We start from the raw sequence: 16,859 nt of genomic DNA, 5'->3' as shown, positions 1-16,859 counted from the left end.
TATAGCCTTGAACCTGTCTTAATGTGCTATGACTTTTAACTCCGGGTTCTGAGTCCATTCTTTGAGAAATTGTTGATTCAGTTTTTCTCTTACTTGACAGTGATCACAGCCAATTTTAAGATTTTATAAATTGCTGTTGATTAGATATATACTTTTCTATATATGAGACTTTGAAATTATTTATACAGTTTAACAACTATTTCTTTCTAATACCTTGCCTGTACTTTTACTGGTTTACGCAATTGCACTTACTTTAAAAGTAAATTTTGACCTTCTAGTAATTTTACTATAGTTCCAATGGACATCTTTATTTGATTGTGTATTTGGATATTTTCCGAAATACTGGAAAGAAAGGATTTTTCGCTTTTATTCCGGTTGAGTTTCGTTTGATAAGCTTTACTTAACTATTTTGAATTGAGTTTGGTTTAGCATACTACATGGTTTATGCCATTGTTGTTCTTTTGAAAATGTTGGATTCATAGCTTTCTTCTTATGAACGGACTGGTTCCTTCTTAAGCTTTTCACCTCTATGAATGTCATACGTGATTTTGTTTTTAACTAATCTTTTACATCTTGTGAACATTACCATTGATCTTGGTTTGTTCCCTCTTGTGAATCTCATCCTTATGTGGGTCAGTTTGATTCGTTTCAAGATAGTGCATTGTTTATTCTCCCATTATCTCTACAAGAGTTTTTAGTTAAAGATTTATCATTGAAAAATTACAAATGATTGAGTTGTCTTTTTCTATGACTTTTGTATTCTTTTGGATCAATTTAAAACTTGTTTGATGTTTCATGTCTAGTGGATCTTGTTTGAACTACTTTAAATTAAGATCCTTTCTTGCAAGGCTTGACTCCTTTTTAGTACATCTTAAACTTCTTGAATGTTCTTCCGAGATGGTGATTTCAAGAACACTTTTGGAGTTTTGTTTTGAACCTTTTAAAGAAGTTTCGAATTCTCTTTGACGAAATATTAAACGGAATTTATTTTCTGTTGTTTGATTGAGATTAAAACCATTGTCCAATTTTGACGAAATTAATTTAAAGTTGGCATGCCCCCTTTTAAATGAAATTTTGGAAAGCTTCCTTGTTTAGTGGAAACCGGTTTGTTTGTAACACACCACTTATTTCCTTACCAGATTGTGTGCAAATTTTTACCTTGGAGTTTCTTTTCTAAAAGGAGTTTAATTTTCTCTTTCATCCTTGCTACGAATGTTATACACGCTTGTTTGAATATGAACTTTGAGAATTTTTGAACAAGCCTTTGATTTCTCTCCCGAGTTTTATGAACTGCTTTTGGTTAAGTTGTGCATCTAATTATCTTTCTAAAATATTTGAAGAAATATTTTAGCCTTTAGCCAAACCCGTGTGCACCTTGTTTTTAGAACTCGACAAAATCTATTTCAACATGAACTTGCATTAAAGCAAAGCCACGATTATGCTTTTGTTACTCTCTTGAAGGATGTTGTTAATTAACCTTTCTTTTAGATTGCGAAGTGGTTTTTCCGCAAGTTTCGGTTCCTTTATGAACAATGTATTTGGAAGTACTTTTAATCTTGCTCTTGAGTTTTGTGAGCTTTGTCTTGGGTTTGATATTCCTTTTTGTAAACCTCCTACTTCTTCGACTCAACTTGAATTTGTTTCGAACTAAGGCACTGGTTCTCTTCTGATTGGTCCTATTGGATTTCTTGGATCCAAGTGTTTTCTTTGGAGTTGTCAATCGATTTATTTCTAGCAAACTCCTTTGCTTGGACATCTTTGTCTATCCGGGGATTGGATACATTCTCTCGAATCTATGAGTATTATCCTTGATATTTGACTCTCCTTTTTAAATCTTGTATCCTTCTGAGTAGACTCGAGAATTATTTTGATATCACGTGCGATTTGTAGACGTAGTAACACGATGCGTTAGTTCTTTAAGACGTGATATGTGTATATGGAAGGTGAAACGGTAGGTGTACCATGTTATGAGTTGTGGATGTTTTGTTCCTTGCTAACGGGTTTGCGGTTGTTAGGCTTATGATTGGCCATGAGGTTGTAAAATGATTGGTGGAGTTGGGAGGTTGAGGTTCTGAAGTAAGAACGAGATTTGTTGGCAAACGTTGTGGCCGTTGTTTTATTACCAACCTGTTTTGGTAGCCTTTATGTCACATTGATACCGCCTTGTTTTGTGAACGCCTATCTTGGTTTGCACCCTATTTTGTTACCTCAAGTTTTTGTAAAAGTCTTGAGATTATGTGACCTTGTGCATTGAGCCTACCTTGTAACGTTTGCTTTGCAATCACACTCCTACCTTTGCACCCTTATGCATATGACAATCAAAGTATTTGAAAATCGTATATATGATTATATTTTGAGATATTTTTGCTTCTTCCTTAAATGTGTTCAAAGGTGAACTGTTATGGAATTTCTTTCATTTTGTATCAATTTTCGAGGGCAAAAATTTTTATAAGGTGGGTAGAATGTAAGACCCAGGACTTTGAAAAGTCTTTTTATGATCAAGTCTCAAATCATATAGTTATTTACAGCCTCAATTTCAGAAATTATTTTATTAAAGATAATTAAGGCAAGTTTTGATTTATTGGATTTGAGATAAGTTATGATTATTATCCAATTTTATAATTATTGGATTATTTTCTATATTTAAAGTATAAGGTTGATAGTTATGAAATAATAAGGATTTTATATGATTTGGATTAGATAAGTAATATTTTAAATATTATTACTGCTATTTTGGAAAATGAAGAAATTAAGTATATTACTTCTAATTATTTGATTTGGACATTTTATTGAAAATAATTTGTGAAATTGATGAGCAAATTGTATTTCCTATATACAATTAGTGTTGGACTTAATTTGGATTTCAATTACTATATTATTCCCAATTTTATGTGAAATTACCATAATGCCCTTAACCCTAATTTTTACTCTAAAAGCTAACCCTGAAACCCTAGCCACTTGACCCCTACCCAGCGCCGTTCTTTCCCCCAAGGTTTGAAACGCGTTGCCAGCCAAAACCCCTCCAACGGAAATAGAAACAGAAAGGGAAGTGGGGTGAGGGATACACGGAGAAGGAAGGAAGGAAGAGGGGAGGGAGGAGCGTCGCCGGTGCGTCAGGCCTCACCACCGCCGTCGCGCCGCCTTGGAGTCCGCAGTCAGAGTCGTGTCGCGCAGAGAAGAGGAGAAGAGGAACTCATCGCGTCGCCGCCACCCACGGAGCTGCGAGCTGCGCCCAGTTGCCGTCGGGGTCACCGCGCCATCATCCTTGCCAGCTCCGAACGAAAAGCACGATGGAGCTCCGCTTCTGCTTCCCTGGTTCATCGTGAGTGAGCGTCGTGGGAGAGAGGACGACGCGAGTTGGAGGCTCGGTTGCTGCTGTGCTATGGAGCAGACTGAACCGCGCCGCGCTGTTGGGGTTCTCACTGTCGCCGGAAAAGGATTCAGGCCGCCGCAGGTGTCGTGGTCGGAAGAGAAAGCTGTGCCCCTGTGTTTTGACCGCCTGGAGTGGTTCTGTCACTTCCGGAATCACCGCCGGAGCTCCGGGCTGAGCCTCTGCTGCTTGAGACCCTGCTGTCGTCGCCGGAAAAGGCTGTCGGTAAGGCTTTTAAGTTGAGTTTCCCTTCTGTTGAGTTTCCTGGAACTTCATCGTCGCTGCGTGTGGTTCAGATCGCCGCTGCTGCTAGGGGCTGACTGCTGGGTTGCCGCCGAACCGGTTCGGAGACCGCCACTGTTTCGGTTCAACCGTTCCTTCTTCGGTTCAGTAAGCATTTTGATTTGAAAGCCCTTTAGTTACTGTCCTGTTATCATACGCTGAGGTTTGTGGCATTAATCGCTATACGATTGAGTTCTGGTTGTTGTATGTTGCAATTAGTGTTGCTATGGTTATTGTGAATGTGGCTGGGAGTTGAGGTTTTGGTTGCCGTCAGTTCGGGTTGAGGCAGAAATGGGCTTGATGAGGCGTTTGGATTATAGAATTACGTTTTGAGGTAGGGGCGCTTTCCGAAAACTATAGTTTATTATTAGAATTATTACATATGGGTACTGATGTGAGATATTGTGTATTTGGTGATTGTATCTGCCTTATGTATTATTTGATTGACTCGAATGACTATGGATGTTGGTTTGGCTGAATTGTTGTGTGGCTTGTGAAATGTAATGTTTGAAGTTGATTCTTTAAAGATTTTAAATGAGTTTAATCCGTTGAGGATTGGTTTGAATGGAGTCAATTATTTTGATGATGTGAAAGATAGAATACTTTTGAAATTCAGCCTGGGTTGCTTTAATTGATTTGGTTTTGATAAATGATTTATTATTGAACCGATTCTTTAAAGCTTTAGAAATGAGTTAAATCGGTTGGTATTGAGTTGATTTTTGAAATGGTTTCTTTGAGATATGCCACTGAGGCGACTGTTGGATTTAGCTTGCTTTTGAATTGATTTCTGGATTTGAGCTGTTGAAAAGGAATGAGAAACGGTTTAGTTGGGACCCGAACCGGGTGGCAAAAGTCCAAGTTTTAGGGGAGGTGCTGCCGAAATTTCTATAAAATCCGAGTCTTTATTGAAATGTTGTCTGGAAAATGATGAGTTAAAGATTTCTGCTATTTTATTTGAATTATCAAGAAAAGGATGATTCATGCTTTCGAAATGAGTTAGTAAAGATGAAATTGTGATTTAGTCTTGCTTCTTAAGAAAGGTATTGTATCTCTTTCAAGAGAAAGTTATTTAGATGAAACTTGTGTTTTAAAGCTGTTTGAATGCGAAAAGGGTTTATGCCTTTGAATTTGACTTGGGGGTTTCAATTAAAGAAGTTTCAATGACTTTGAAAGAACCTGAATGTCTATTGACAAGTTTTATTTTGAAATGTTTTGAGAAAGGTTTTAAGTACACTTTGAACTCTGAACTTTTGCAAGACTAAAACAATTTTGAACAGTTGAAACGCTTTAGAATTTATCATGGGGGTTGAAGCTGGTTTTGCCTAAGTAAAGGAAACGGCTTTGAAAGAAGTAAATGATTACGTGACTCGGTTCGGCTTAGATCCTATTTTATTACTCAAATCGGAAAGCCAACGTTTAATGATTTTAAATGAATTTGGCAAAATGAGTTATGCTATTCTCCCCTAAAGACTTGGGACTCTGCCGAAAAACTTTGTTATAAAATCCCATTGTGGGATGGGTGATTTTGAATGTTCCCAAAATGAATCTTTAACTTTCCATGGTTTTGGAAGTTTCGGAAAGAGGATGCCGAGAGCGGCTTTGTTTTAAAAAGGGAACTCACTTTGAGTAAATTTGGCTTATGAGCCTGAGATGATTTGAGAAACGAGATTTCTAAAAGCCAAGGCTAAAAAGAGTTGAAGTTTGATTTCAAAGTGAAATGGCTTGAGAAAAGTGATTTGTGGCTAAAATGCCGGTTTTATGAATTTGATGATGTTGAATGGTGGAAGTGCTGTTTTGTTATGGGCCGGAATGGCTGTGTATGATTATGAATATTGGCTGGTTCTGGATTGAACCGTGAGCCGGAATGGCTATGTATGATATTGATTTATGGCTGATTGCCGAATGAGTTATGGGCCGTATGGCTGACTATGAATTATGAATTTAAGCTGGATGGCTAAGATGGATGTTGATCCATGGCTGGGACTGAATGAATATATGCTTGAGATACCTGGGTAGTAGCAAGGGTTGTGGTTCGTCCCACTTGCTCCAGGTCAGAGACTGTGACGCCTGGGTAGTAGCGGTAGTAGTGGTGATTCCACTCGCTCCAGGTTGAGCTGTTAAACACCCGCCTGGGTAGTAGCCGCAGTAGTGGTTATTCCACTGGCTCTGGGTTGAGCGGGTAGTAGCAATGGGGTTGTAGCTCAAACCTACTTGCTCCGCGATGGGTGTTTCTGTCCATGGTTAGCTACCAGGACGTGTCGGGTTGGCTATATAACCGACAGATGATATCATCAGCCACTAGGGACAGGCATGCATCATATGCATCTATGTGACATTGTTTGGGTGTGCATATTGTACTTGGTTTGTCTATATGATTAACTGCTAATTGTTCTACTTGCTGTAACTGTTGTTTGTGCTTGAACTTCCTATCTGTGTTTGCAACTGGGACTCTGTTGGATTGTGGTGATTTGGTTGATGGTTGGATTGTTTGGGCCTAGGGCCGTGGTTGGATTGTTTGGGTCTAGGGCCGTGGTTGGAATGAGATGAACCAATGGTTGATTTTAGTTTTATGTTTCTGATTTGGAATAAAATATGAAATGCTATTTTGTTTCAGCATAGATAAACCGTTTTGAAAGACATTTGAGTTTTTAAGAATTGAATGGTTCCTCTTTCAGAAAAGATTTCCGACTTTACTTTTATTGTAAACCGATGTTTTTGAAAAGAGGCATGAGACGGTTATTAATCACTATTACGGTTTATCTTCAAGTATCCTATTACAGTAATTCCCAAAAACCCTCTACTGAGAACCCTTTCGAGGATGATGTTCTCACCCCCCTACATTTTCCCCTTTCAGGATATGGGCGCAGAAGTTACGAAGAGCTTATTTAATTGTTGTTGTGATGCTCTGTATTGTTTTAGTTATGATTTACTGCACCATCGCCTTTATCTTGATATAATCTGTAAGAGGGATAGGAATTGTATTGGATTATGTTTGTAATATTATTAATATATATTTATGTATATATATGGATGTACTCTTTATGAGTTGTTGTAAGTTGAATGGTATTTATGGAGGTACGTTATCGAACAAAAGTATTTTTGGGAGCGGTATTGTGGTTTAAAGTTTTAAACAGGCTCATATTTTAGTATTAAGTAGTATAAGTGTCGTCGTAATGTCCGAGCTATCAGAGTCGCGCAGCCGGAAGTGTGAACTTTGGTAGTTAGGGTGTTACACATCACACAACAACTAAGTTAATAAATTATTATTTGTAAGCTAAGTACACAACAACTTTAATGTCCGCAGTAGTATAAAACTTTGGTCAATTCATTAAGAGAGTAAATGAATTTCCGGGTTTAACTCCTGGCTGCGGAAAATTTTTGAATATTAATCGTTTATAAATTTTACTAAAATGTCCGCAGTAGTATAAAACTTTGGTCAATTCCTTAAGAGAGTGAATGAATTTCCAGGTTCGACTCCTGGATGCGGAAAATCTTTTGAATGTTAATCTTTAATAAATTTAACGTTAAGGCATCAGACAAAAACTAAGTTAATAAATAATTATTTGTAAATTAAGTACACAACAACTTTAATGTCCGCAGTAGTATAAAACTTTGGTCAATTCAATATGAGAGTGAATGAATTTTCGGGTTCGACTCCTGGCTGCGGAAAATTTTTTAAAAATTAATCATTTTTAAATGTTACTAAATTTAACGTCTAGGAAAAAATTTAACGTTAAGCCATCACACAACAACTAAGTTAATAAATTATTATTTGTAAGTTAAGTAAACAACAACTTTAATCTCCGCAGTAGTATAAAACTTTGGTGAATTCCTTAAGAGAGTGAATGAATTTCCGGGTTCGACTCCTGGCTGCGGAAAATATTTTGAATGTTAATCTATTATAAATTTTACTAAATTTAACGCTGCGGATAATTTTTTGAAGATTAATCTTTTTTAAATTTTACTAAATTTAACGTCAAGGCAAAATTTTAACGTTAAGGCATCACACAAAAACTAAGTTAATAAATTATTATTTGTAAGCTAAGTACACAACAACTTTAACGTCCACAGTAGTATAAAACTTTGGTCAATTCATTAAGAGAGTGAATGAATTTTCGGGTTCGACTCCTGGCTGTGGAAATTTTTTTGAAAATTAATCTTTTTTAAATTTTACTAAATTTAACGTCAAGGCAAAAATTTAACGTTAAGGCATCACACAACAACTAAGTTAATAAATTATTATTTGTAAGCTAAGTACACAACAACTTTAATGTCCGCAGTAGAATAAAACTTTGGTCAATTCATTAAGAGAGTGAATGAATTTTCGAGTTCGACTCCTGGCTGCGGAAAATTTTTTGAATATTAATCTTTTTTAAATTTTACTAAATTTAACATTAAGGCATCACACAACAACTAAGTTAATAAATTATTATTTGTAAGTTAAGTACACAACAACTTTAATGTCCGCAATAGTATAAAACTTTGGTCAATTCATTAAGAGAGTGAATGAATTTCCGGGTTTAACTCCTGGCTGCGGAAAATTTTTGAATATTAATCTTTTATAAATTTTACTAAAATGTCCGCAGTAGTATAAAACTTTGGTCAATTCTTTAAGAGAGGGAATGAATTTCCAGGTTCGACTCCTGGTTGCGGAAAATCTTTTGAATGTTAATCTTTTATAAATTTTACTAAATTTAACGATAAGGCATCAGACAAAAACTAAGTTAATAAATTATTATTTGTAAGTTAGGTACACAACAACTTTAATGTCCGCAGTAGTATAAAACTTTGGTCAATTCAATACGAGAGTGAATGAATTTTCGGGTTTGACTCCTGGCTGCGGAAAATTTTTTGAAAATTAATCTTTTTTAAATTTTACTAAATTTAACGTCATGGCAAAATTTTAACTTTAAGGTATCACACAACAACTAAGTTAATAAATTATTATTTGTAAGCTAAGAACACAACAACTTTAATGTCCGCAGTAGTATAAAACTTTGGTCAATTCAATAAGAGAGTGAATGAATTTTCGGGTTCGACTCCTGGCTGCGGAAAATTTTTTGATAATTAATCTTTTTTTAAATTTTACTAAATTTAACGTCAAGGCAAAAATTTAACGTTAAGGCATCACACAACAACTAAGTTAATAAATTATTATTTGTAACCTAATTACACAACAACTTTAATGTCCGCAGTAGTAGAAAACTTTGGTCAATTCATTAAGAGAGTGAATGAATTTTCGAGTTCGACTCCTGGCTGCGGAAATTTTTTTGAATATTAATCTTTTTTAAATTTTACTAAATTTAACGTCAAGGCAAAATTTTAACGTTAAGGCATCACACAACAACTAAGTTAATAAATTATTATTTGTAAGTTAAGTACACAACAACTTTAACGTCCGCAGTAGTATAAAACTTTGGTCAATTCATTAAGAGAGTGAATGAATTTCCGGGTTTAACAACTTTAATGTCCGCAGAAGTATAAAACTTTGGTCAATTCATTAAGAGAGTGAATGAATTTCCAGGTTCGACTCCTGGTTGCAGAAAATCTTTTGAATGTTAATCTTTTATAAATTTTACTAAATTTAACGTTAAGGCATCAGACAAAAACAAAGTTAATAAATTATAATTTGTAAGTTAAGTACACAACAACTTTAATGTCCGTAGTAGTATAAAACTTTGGTCAATTCAATACGAGAGTGAATGAATTTTCGGGTTTGACTCCTAGCTGCGGAAAATTTTTTGAAAATTATTTTTTTTTAAATTTTACTAAATTTAACGTCAAGGCAAAAATTTAACGTTAAGCCTTCATACAACAACTAAGTTAATAAATTATTATTTGTAAGTTAAGTACACAACAACTTTAATGTCCGCAGTAGTATAAAACTTTGCTCAATTTCTTAAGAGAGTGAATGAATTTCTGAGTTCGACTCCTGGTTGCGGAAAATATTTTGAATGTTAATCTATTATAAATTTTACTAAATTTATCGTTAAGGCATCAGACAAAAACTAAGTTAATAAATTATTATTTGTAAGTTAAGTACACAACAACTTTAATGTCCGATGTAGTATAAAATTTTGGTCAATTCAATAAGAGAGTGAATGAATTTCCGGGTTCGACTCCTGGCTGCGGAAAATTTTTTGAAGATTAATCTTTTTTAAATTTTACTAAATTTAACGTCAAGGCAAAATTTTAACGTTAAGGCATCACACAACAACTAAGTTAATAAATTATTATTTGTAAGCTAAGTACACAACAACTTTAACGTCCACAGTAGTATAAAACTTTGGTCAATTCATTAAGAGAGTGAATGAATTTCCGAGTTCGACTCCTGGATGTGGAAAATTTTTTGCAAATTAATATTTTTTAAATTTTACTAAATTTAACGTCAACGCAAAAATTTAACGTTAAGGCATCACACAACAACTAAGTTAATAAATTATTATTTGTAAGCTAAGTACACAACAACTTTAATGTCTGCAGTAGTATAAAACTTAGGTCAATTCATTAAGAGAGTGTATGAATTTCCGTGTTCGACTCCTAGCTGCGGAAAATTTTTTGAATATTAATCTTTTTTAAATTTTACTAAATTTAACGTCAAGGCAAAATTTTAACGTTAAGGCATGACACAACAACTAAGTTAATAAATTATTATTTGTAAGCTAAGTACACAACAACTTTAATGTCGGCAGTAGTATAAAACTTTGGTTAGTTCACTAAGAGAGTGATTGAATTTCCGGGTTTAAATCCTAGCTCCGGAAAATTTTTGAATATTAATCTTTTATAATTTTTACTAAAATGTCCGCAGTTGTATAAAACTTTGGTCAATTCCTTAAGAGAGTGAATGAATTTCCAGGTTCGACTCCTGGTTGCGGAAAATCTTTTGAATGTTAATCTTTAATAAATTTTAATAAATTTAACGTTAAGACATCAGACAAAATCTATGTTAATAAATTATTATTTGTAAATTAAGTACACAACAACTTTAATGTCCGCAGTAGTATAAAACTTTGGTCAATTCAATACGAGAGTGAATGAATTTTCGGGTTCGACTCCTGGCTGCTGAAAATTTTTTGAAAAGTAATCTTTTTTAAATTTTACTAAATTTAACGTCAAGGAAAACATTAAACGTTAAGCCATCACACAACAACTAAGTTAATAAATTATTATTTGTAAGTTAAGTACACAACAACTTTAATCTCCGCAGTAGTATAAAACTTTGGTCAATTCCTTAAGAGAGTGAATGAATTTCTGGGTTCAACTCCTGGCTGCGGAAAATATTTTGAATGTTAATCTATTATAAATTTTACTAAATTTAACATTAAGGCATTAGACAAAAACTAAGTTAATAAATTTTTATTTGTAAGTTAAGTACACAACAACTTTAATGTCCGCTGTAGTATAAAACTTTGGTCGATTCAATAAGAGAGTGAATGAATTTCCGGGTTTGACTCCTGGCTGCGGAAAATTTTTTGAAGATTAATCTTTTTTAAATTTTACTAAATTTAACGTCAAGGCAAAATTTTAACGTTAAGGCATCACACAACAACTAAGTTAATAAATTATTATTTGTAAGCTAAGTACACAACAACTTTAACGTCCACAGTAGTATAAAACTTTGGTCAATTCATTAAGAGAGTGAATGAATTTTCGGGTTCGACTCCTGGCTGTGGAAAATTTTTTGAAAATTAATCTTTTTTAAAGTTTACTAAATTTAACATTAAGGCAAAAATTTAACGTTAAGGCGTCACACAACAACTAAGTTAATAAATTATTATTTGTAAGCTAAGTACACAACAACTTTAATGTCCGTAGTAGTATAAAACTTTGGTCAATTCATTAAGAGAGTGAATGAATTTTTGAATTCGACTCCTGGCTGCGAAAATTTTTTTGAATATTAATCTTTTTTAAATTTTGCTAAATTTAACGTCAAGGCAAAATTTTAACGTTAAGGCATCACACAACAACTAAGTTAATAAATTATTATTTGTAAGTTAAGTACACAACAACTTTAATGTCCGCAGTAGTACAAAACTTTGGTCAATTCATTAAGAGAGTGAATGAATTTCCGGGTTCGACTCTTGGCTGCGAAAAATTTTTTGAACATTAATCTTTTATAAATTTTACTAAAATGTCCGCTGTAGTATTAAACTTTGGTCATTTCCTTAAGAGAGTGAATGAATTTCCAGGTTCGACTTCTGGTTGCGGAAAATCTTTTGAATGTTAATCTTTTATAAATTTTACTAAATTTAACATTAAGGCATCAGACAAAAACTAAGTTAATAAATTATTATTTGTAAGTTAAGTGCACAACAGCTTTAATGTCCGCAGTAGTATAAAACTTTGGTCAATTCATTAAGAGAGTGAATAATTTTTCGGGTTCGACTCCTGGCTGTGGAAAATTTTTTGAAAATTAATCTTTTTTAAATTTTACAAAATTTAACGTCAAGGCAAAAATTTAACGTTAAGGCATCACACAACAACTAAGTTAATAAATTATTATTTGTAAGCTAAGTACACAACAACTTTAATGTCCGCAGTAATATAAAACTTTGGTCAATTCATTAAGAGAGTGAATGAATTTTCGGGTTCGCCTCCTGGCTGCGGAAAATTTTTTGAATATTAATCTTTTTTAAATTTAACTAAACTTAACGTCAACGCAAAAATTTAGCGTTAAGGCATCACACAACAACTAACACAACAACTTTATTGTCCGCAGTAGCATAAAGCTTTGGTCAATTCATTAAGAGAGTGAATGAATTTTCGGGTTCGACTCCTGGTTGCGGAAAATTTTTTGAATATTAATCTTTTTTAAATTTTACTAAATTTAACGTCAAGGCAAAATTTTAACGATAAGGCATCACACAACAACTAAGTTAATAAATTATTGTTTGTAAGCTAAGTACACAACAACTTTAATGTCCGCAGTAGTATAAAACTTTGGTCAATTCATTAAGAGAGTGAATGAATTTCCGGGTTTAACTCCTGGCTGCGGAAAATTTTTGAATATTAATCTTTTATAAATTTTACTAAAATGTCCGCAGTAGTATAAAACTTTGGTCAATTCCATAAGAGAGTGAATGGATTTCCAGGTTCAACTCCTGGTGCGGAAAATCTTTTGAATGTTAATCTTAAATAAATTTTACTAAATTTAACTGTAAGGCATCAGACAAAAACTAAGTTAATAAATTATTATTTGTAAATTAAGTACACAACAACTTTAATGTCCGCAGTAGTATAAAACTTTGGTCAATTCAATACGAGAGTGAATGAATTTTCGGGTTCAAATCCTGGCCGCGAAAAATTTTTTGAAAATTAATCTTTTTTAAATTTTACTAAATTTAACGTCAAGGAAAAAATTTAACGTTAAGCCATCACACAACAACTAAGTTAATAAATTATTATTTGAAAGTTAAGTACACAACAACTTTAATCTCCGTAGTAGTATAAAACTTTGGCCAATTCCTTAAGAGACTGAATGAATTTCCGGGTTCGACTCCGGGTTGCGGAAAATATTTTGAATATTAATCTATTATAAATTTTACTAAATTTAACGTTAAGGCATCAGACAAAAACTTTGGTCAATTCAATAAGAGAGTGAATGAATTTCCAGGTTTGACTCCTGGCTGCGGAAAATTTTTTGAAGATTAATCTTTTTTAAATTTTACTAAATTTAACGTCAAGGCAAAATTTTAACGTTAAGGCTTCACACAACAACTAAGTTAATAAATTATTATTTGTAAGCTAAGTACACAACAACTTTACCGTCCACAGTAGTATAAAACTTTGGTCAATTCATTAAGAGAGTGAATGAATTTCTGGGTTCGACTACTGGCTGTGGAAAATTTTTTGAATGTTAATCTATTATAAATTTTACTAAATTTAACGTTAACGCATCAGACAAAAACTAAGTTAATAAATTATTATTTGTAAGTTAAGTACACAACAACTTTAATGTCCGCAGTAGTATAAAACTTTGGTCAATTCCTTAAGAGAGTGAATGAATTTCCGGGTTTGACTCCTGGTTGCGGAAAATATTTTGAATGTTAATCTATTATAAATTTTACTAAATTTAACGTTAAGGCATCAGACAAAAACTAAGTTAATAAATTATTATTTGTAAGTTAAGTACACAACAACTTTAATGTACGCAGTAGTATAAAACTTTGGTTAATTCAATAAGAGAGTGAATGAATTTCCGGGATCGATTCCTGGCTGCGAAAAATTTTTTGAAGATTAATCTTTTTTAAATTTTACTAAATTTAACGTCAAGGCAAAATTTTAACGTTAAGGCATCACACAACAACTAAGTTAATAAATTATTATTTGTAAGCTAAGTACACAACAACTTTAAAGTCCACGGTAGTATAAAACTTTGGTCAATTCATTAAGAGAGTGAATGAATTTCGGGTTCGACTTCTGGCTGTGGAAAATTTTTTGAAAATTAATCTTTTTTAAATTTTACTAAATTTACCGTCAAGGCAAAAATTTAACATTAAGGCATCACACAACAACTAAGTTAATAAATTATTATTTGTAAGCTAAGTACACAACAACTTTAATGTCCGCGGTATTATAAAACTTTGGTCAATTCATTAAGAAAGTGAATGAATTTCCGGGTTTGACTCCTGGTTGCAAAAAATTTTTTGAATATTAGTCTTTTTTAAATTTTACTAAATTTAACGTCAAGGCAAAATTTTAACGTTAAGGTATCACACAACAACTAAGTTAATAAATTATTATTTGTAAGCTAAGAACACAACAACTTTAATGTCCGCAGTAGTATAAAACTTTGGTCAATTCATTAAGAGAGTGAATGAATTTCCGGGTTCGACTCTGGGTTGCGGAAAATATTTTGAATATTAATCTATTATAAATTTTACTAAATTTAACGTTAAGGCATCAGACAAAAACTTTGGTCAATTCAATAAGAGAGTGAATGAATTTCCAGGTTTGACTCCTGGCTGTGGAAAATTTTTTGAAGATTAATCTTTTTTAAATTTTACTAAATTTAACGTCAAGGCAAAATTTTAACGTTAAGGCTTCACACAACAACTAAGTTAATAAATTATTATTTGTAAGCTAAGTACACAACAACTTTACCGTCCACAGTAGTATAAAACTTTGGTCAATTCCTTAAGAGAGTGAATGAATTTCCGGGTTTGACTCCTGTTTGCGGAAAATATTTTGAATGTTAATCTATTATAAATTTTACTAAATTTAACGTTAAGGCATCAGACAAAAACTAAGTTAATAAATTATTATTTGTAAGTTAAGTACACAACAACTTTAATGTCCGCAGTAGTATAAAACTTTGGTCAATTCAATAAGAGAGTGAATGAATTTCCGGGATCGATTCCTGGCTGCGGAAAATTTTTTGAAGATTAATCTTTTTTAAATTTTACTAAATTTAACGTCAAGGCAAAATTTTAACGTTAAGGCTTCACACAACAACTAAGTTAATAAATTATTATTTGTAAGCTAAGTACACAACAACTTTACCGTCCACAGTAGTATAAAACTTTGGTCAATTCATTAAGAGAGTGAATGAATTTCTGGGTTCGACTACTGGCTGTGGAAAATTTTTTGAATGTTAACCTATTATAAATTTTACTAAATTTAAAGTTAACGCATCAGACAAAAACTAAGTTAATAAATTATTATTTGTAAGTTAAGTACACAACAACTTTAATGTCCGCAGTAGTATAAAACTTTGGTCAATTCCTTAAGAGAGTGAATGAATTTCCGGGTTTGACTCCTGGTTGCGGAAAATATTTTGAATGTTAATCTATTATAAATTTTACTAAATTTAACGTTAAGGCATCAGACAAAAACTAAGTTAGTAAATTATTATTTGTAAGTTAAGTACACAACAACTTTAATGTCCGCAGTAGTATAAAACTTTGGTCAATTCAATAAGAGAGTGAATGAATTTCCAGGATCGATTCCTGGCTGCGGAAAATTTTTTGAAGATTAATCTTTTTTAAATTTTACTAAATTTAACGTCAAGGCAAAATTTTAACGTTAAGGCATCACACAACAACTAAGTTAATAAATTATTATTTTAAGCTAAGTACACAACAACTTTAAAGTCCACGGTAGTATAAAACTTTGGTCAATTCATTAAGAGAGTGAATGAATTTCGGGTTCGACTTCTGGCTGTGGAAAATTTTTTGAAAATTAATCTTTTTTAAATTTTACTAAATTTACCGTCAAGGCAAAAATTTAACATTAAGGCATCACACAACAACTAAGTTAATAAATTATTATTTGTAAGCTAAGAACACAACAACTTTAATGTCCGCGGTATTATAAAACTTTGGTCAATTCATTAAGAGAGTGAATGAATTTCCGGGTTTGACTCCTGGTTGCAAAAATTTTTTTTGAATATTAGTCTTTTTTAAATTTTACTAAATTTAACGTCAAGGAAAAAATTTAACGTTAAGCCATCACACAACAACTAAGTTAATAAATTATTATTTGAAAGTTAAGTACACAACAACTTTAATCTCCGTAGTAGTATAAAACTTTGGCCAATTCCTTAAGAGACTAAATGAATTTCCGGGTTCGACTCCGGGTTGCGGAAAATATTTTGAATATTAATCTATTATAAATTTTACTAAATTTAACGTTAAGGCATCAGACAAAAACTTTGGTCAATTCAATAAGAGAGTGAATGAATTTCCAGGTTTGACTCCTGGCTGCGGAAAATTTTTTGAAGATTAATCTTTTTTAAATTTTACTAAATTTAACGTCAAGGCAAAATTTTAACGTTAAGGCTTCACACAACAACTAAGTTAATAAATTATTATTTGTAAGCTAAGTACACAACAACTTTACCGTCCACAGTAGTATAAAACTTTGGTCAATTCATTAAGAGAGTGAATGAATTTCTGGGTTCGACTACTGGCTGTGGAAAATTTTTTGAATGTTAATCTATTATAAATTTTACTAAATTTAACGTTAACGCATCAGACAAAAACTAAGTTAATAAATTATTATTTGTAAGTTAAGTACACAACAACTTTAATGTCCGCAGTAGTATAAAACTTTGGTCAATTCCTTAAGAGAGTGAATGAATTTCCGGGTATGACTCCTGGTTGCGGAAAATATTTTGAATGTTAATCTATTATAAATTTTACTAAATTTAACGTTAAGGCATCAGACAAAAACTAAGTTAATAAATTATTATTTGTAAGTTAAGTAC

General features: G+C 32.5%; 1 long non-coding RNA gene across 1 annotated transcript; it reads left to right on the top strand.

Moving 5' to 3' along the window:
- Positions 1-2,961: 2,961 nt before the first annotated feature.
- Positions 2,962-6,693, top strand: LOC107628200 (uncharacterized). The gene is made up of 4 exons (XR_015905425.1): positions 2,962-3,595; positions 3,667-3,760; positions 3,872-3,986; positions 6,507-6,693. It is a non-coding gene; the product is annotated as an uncharacterized LOC107628200 (long non-coding RNA).
- The last annotated feature ends 10,166 nt before the right edge of the window (positions 6,694-16,859 follow it).

The sequence above is a fragment of the Arachis ipaensis genome, chromosome B2 (genome assembly GCF_059453495.1).
Source record: "Arachis ipaensis isolate K30076 ecotype BB chromosome B2, ASM5945349v1, whole genome shotgun sequence".
NCBI lineage: Eukaryota > Viridiplantae > Streptophyta > Magnoliopsida > Fabales > Fabaceae > Arachis > Arachis ipaensis.
Note: the sequence above shows the minus strand (reverse complement) of the source record. Positions and strands in the feature narration are given on the sequence as shown.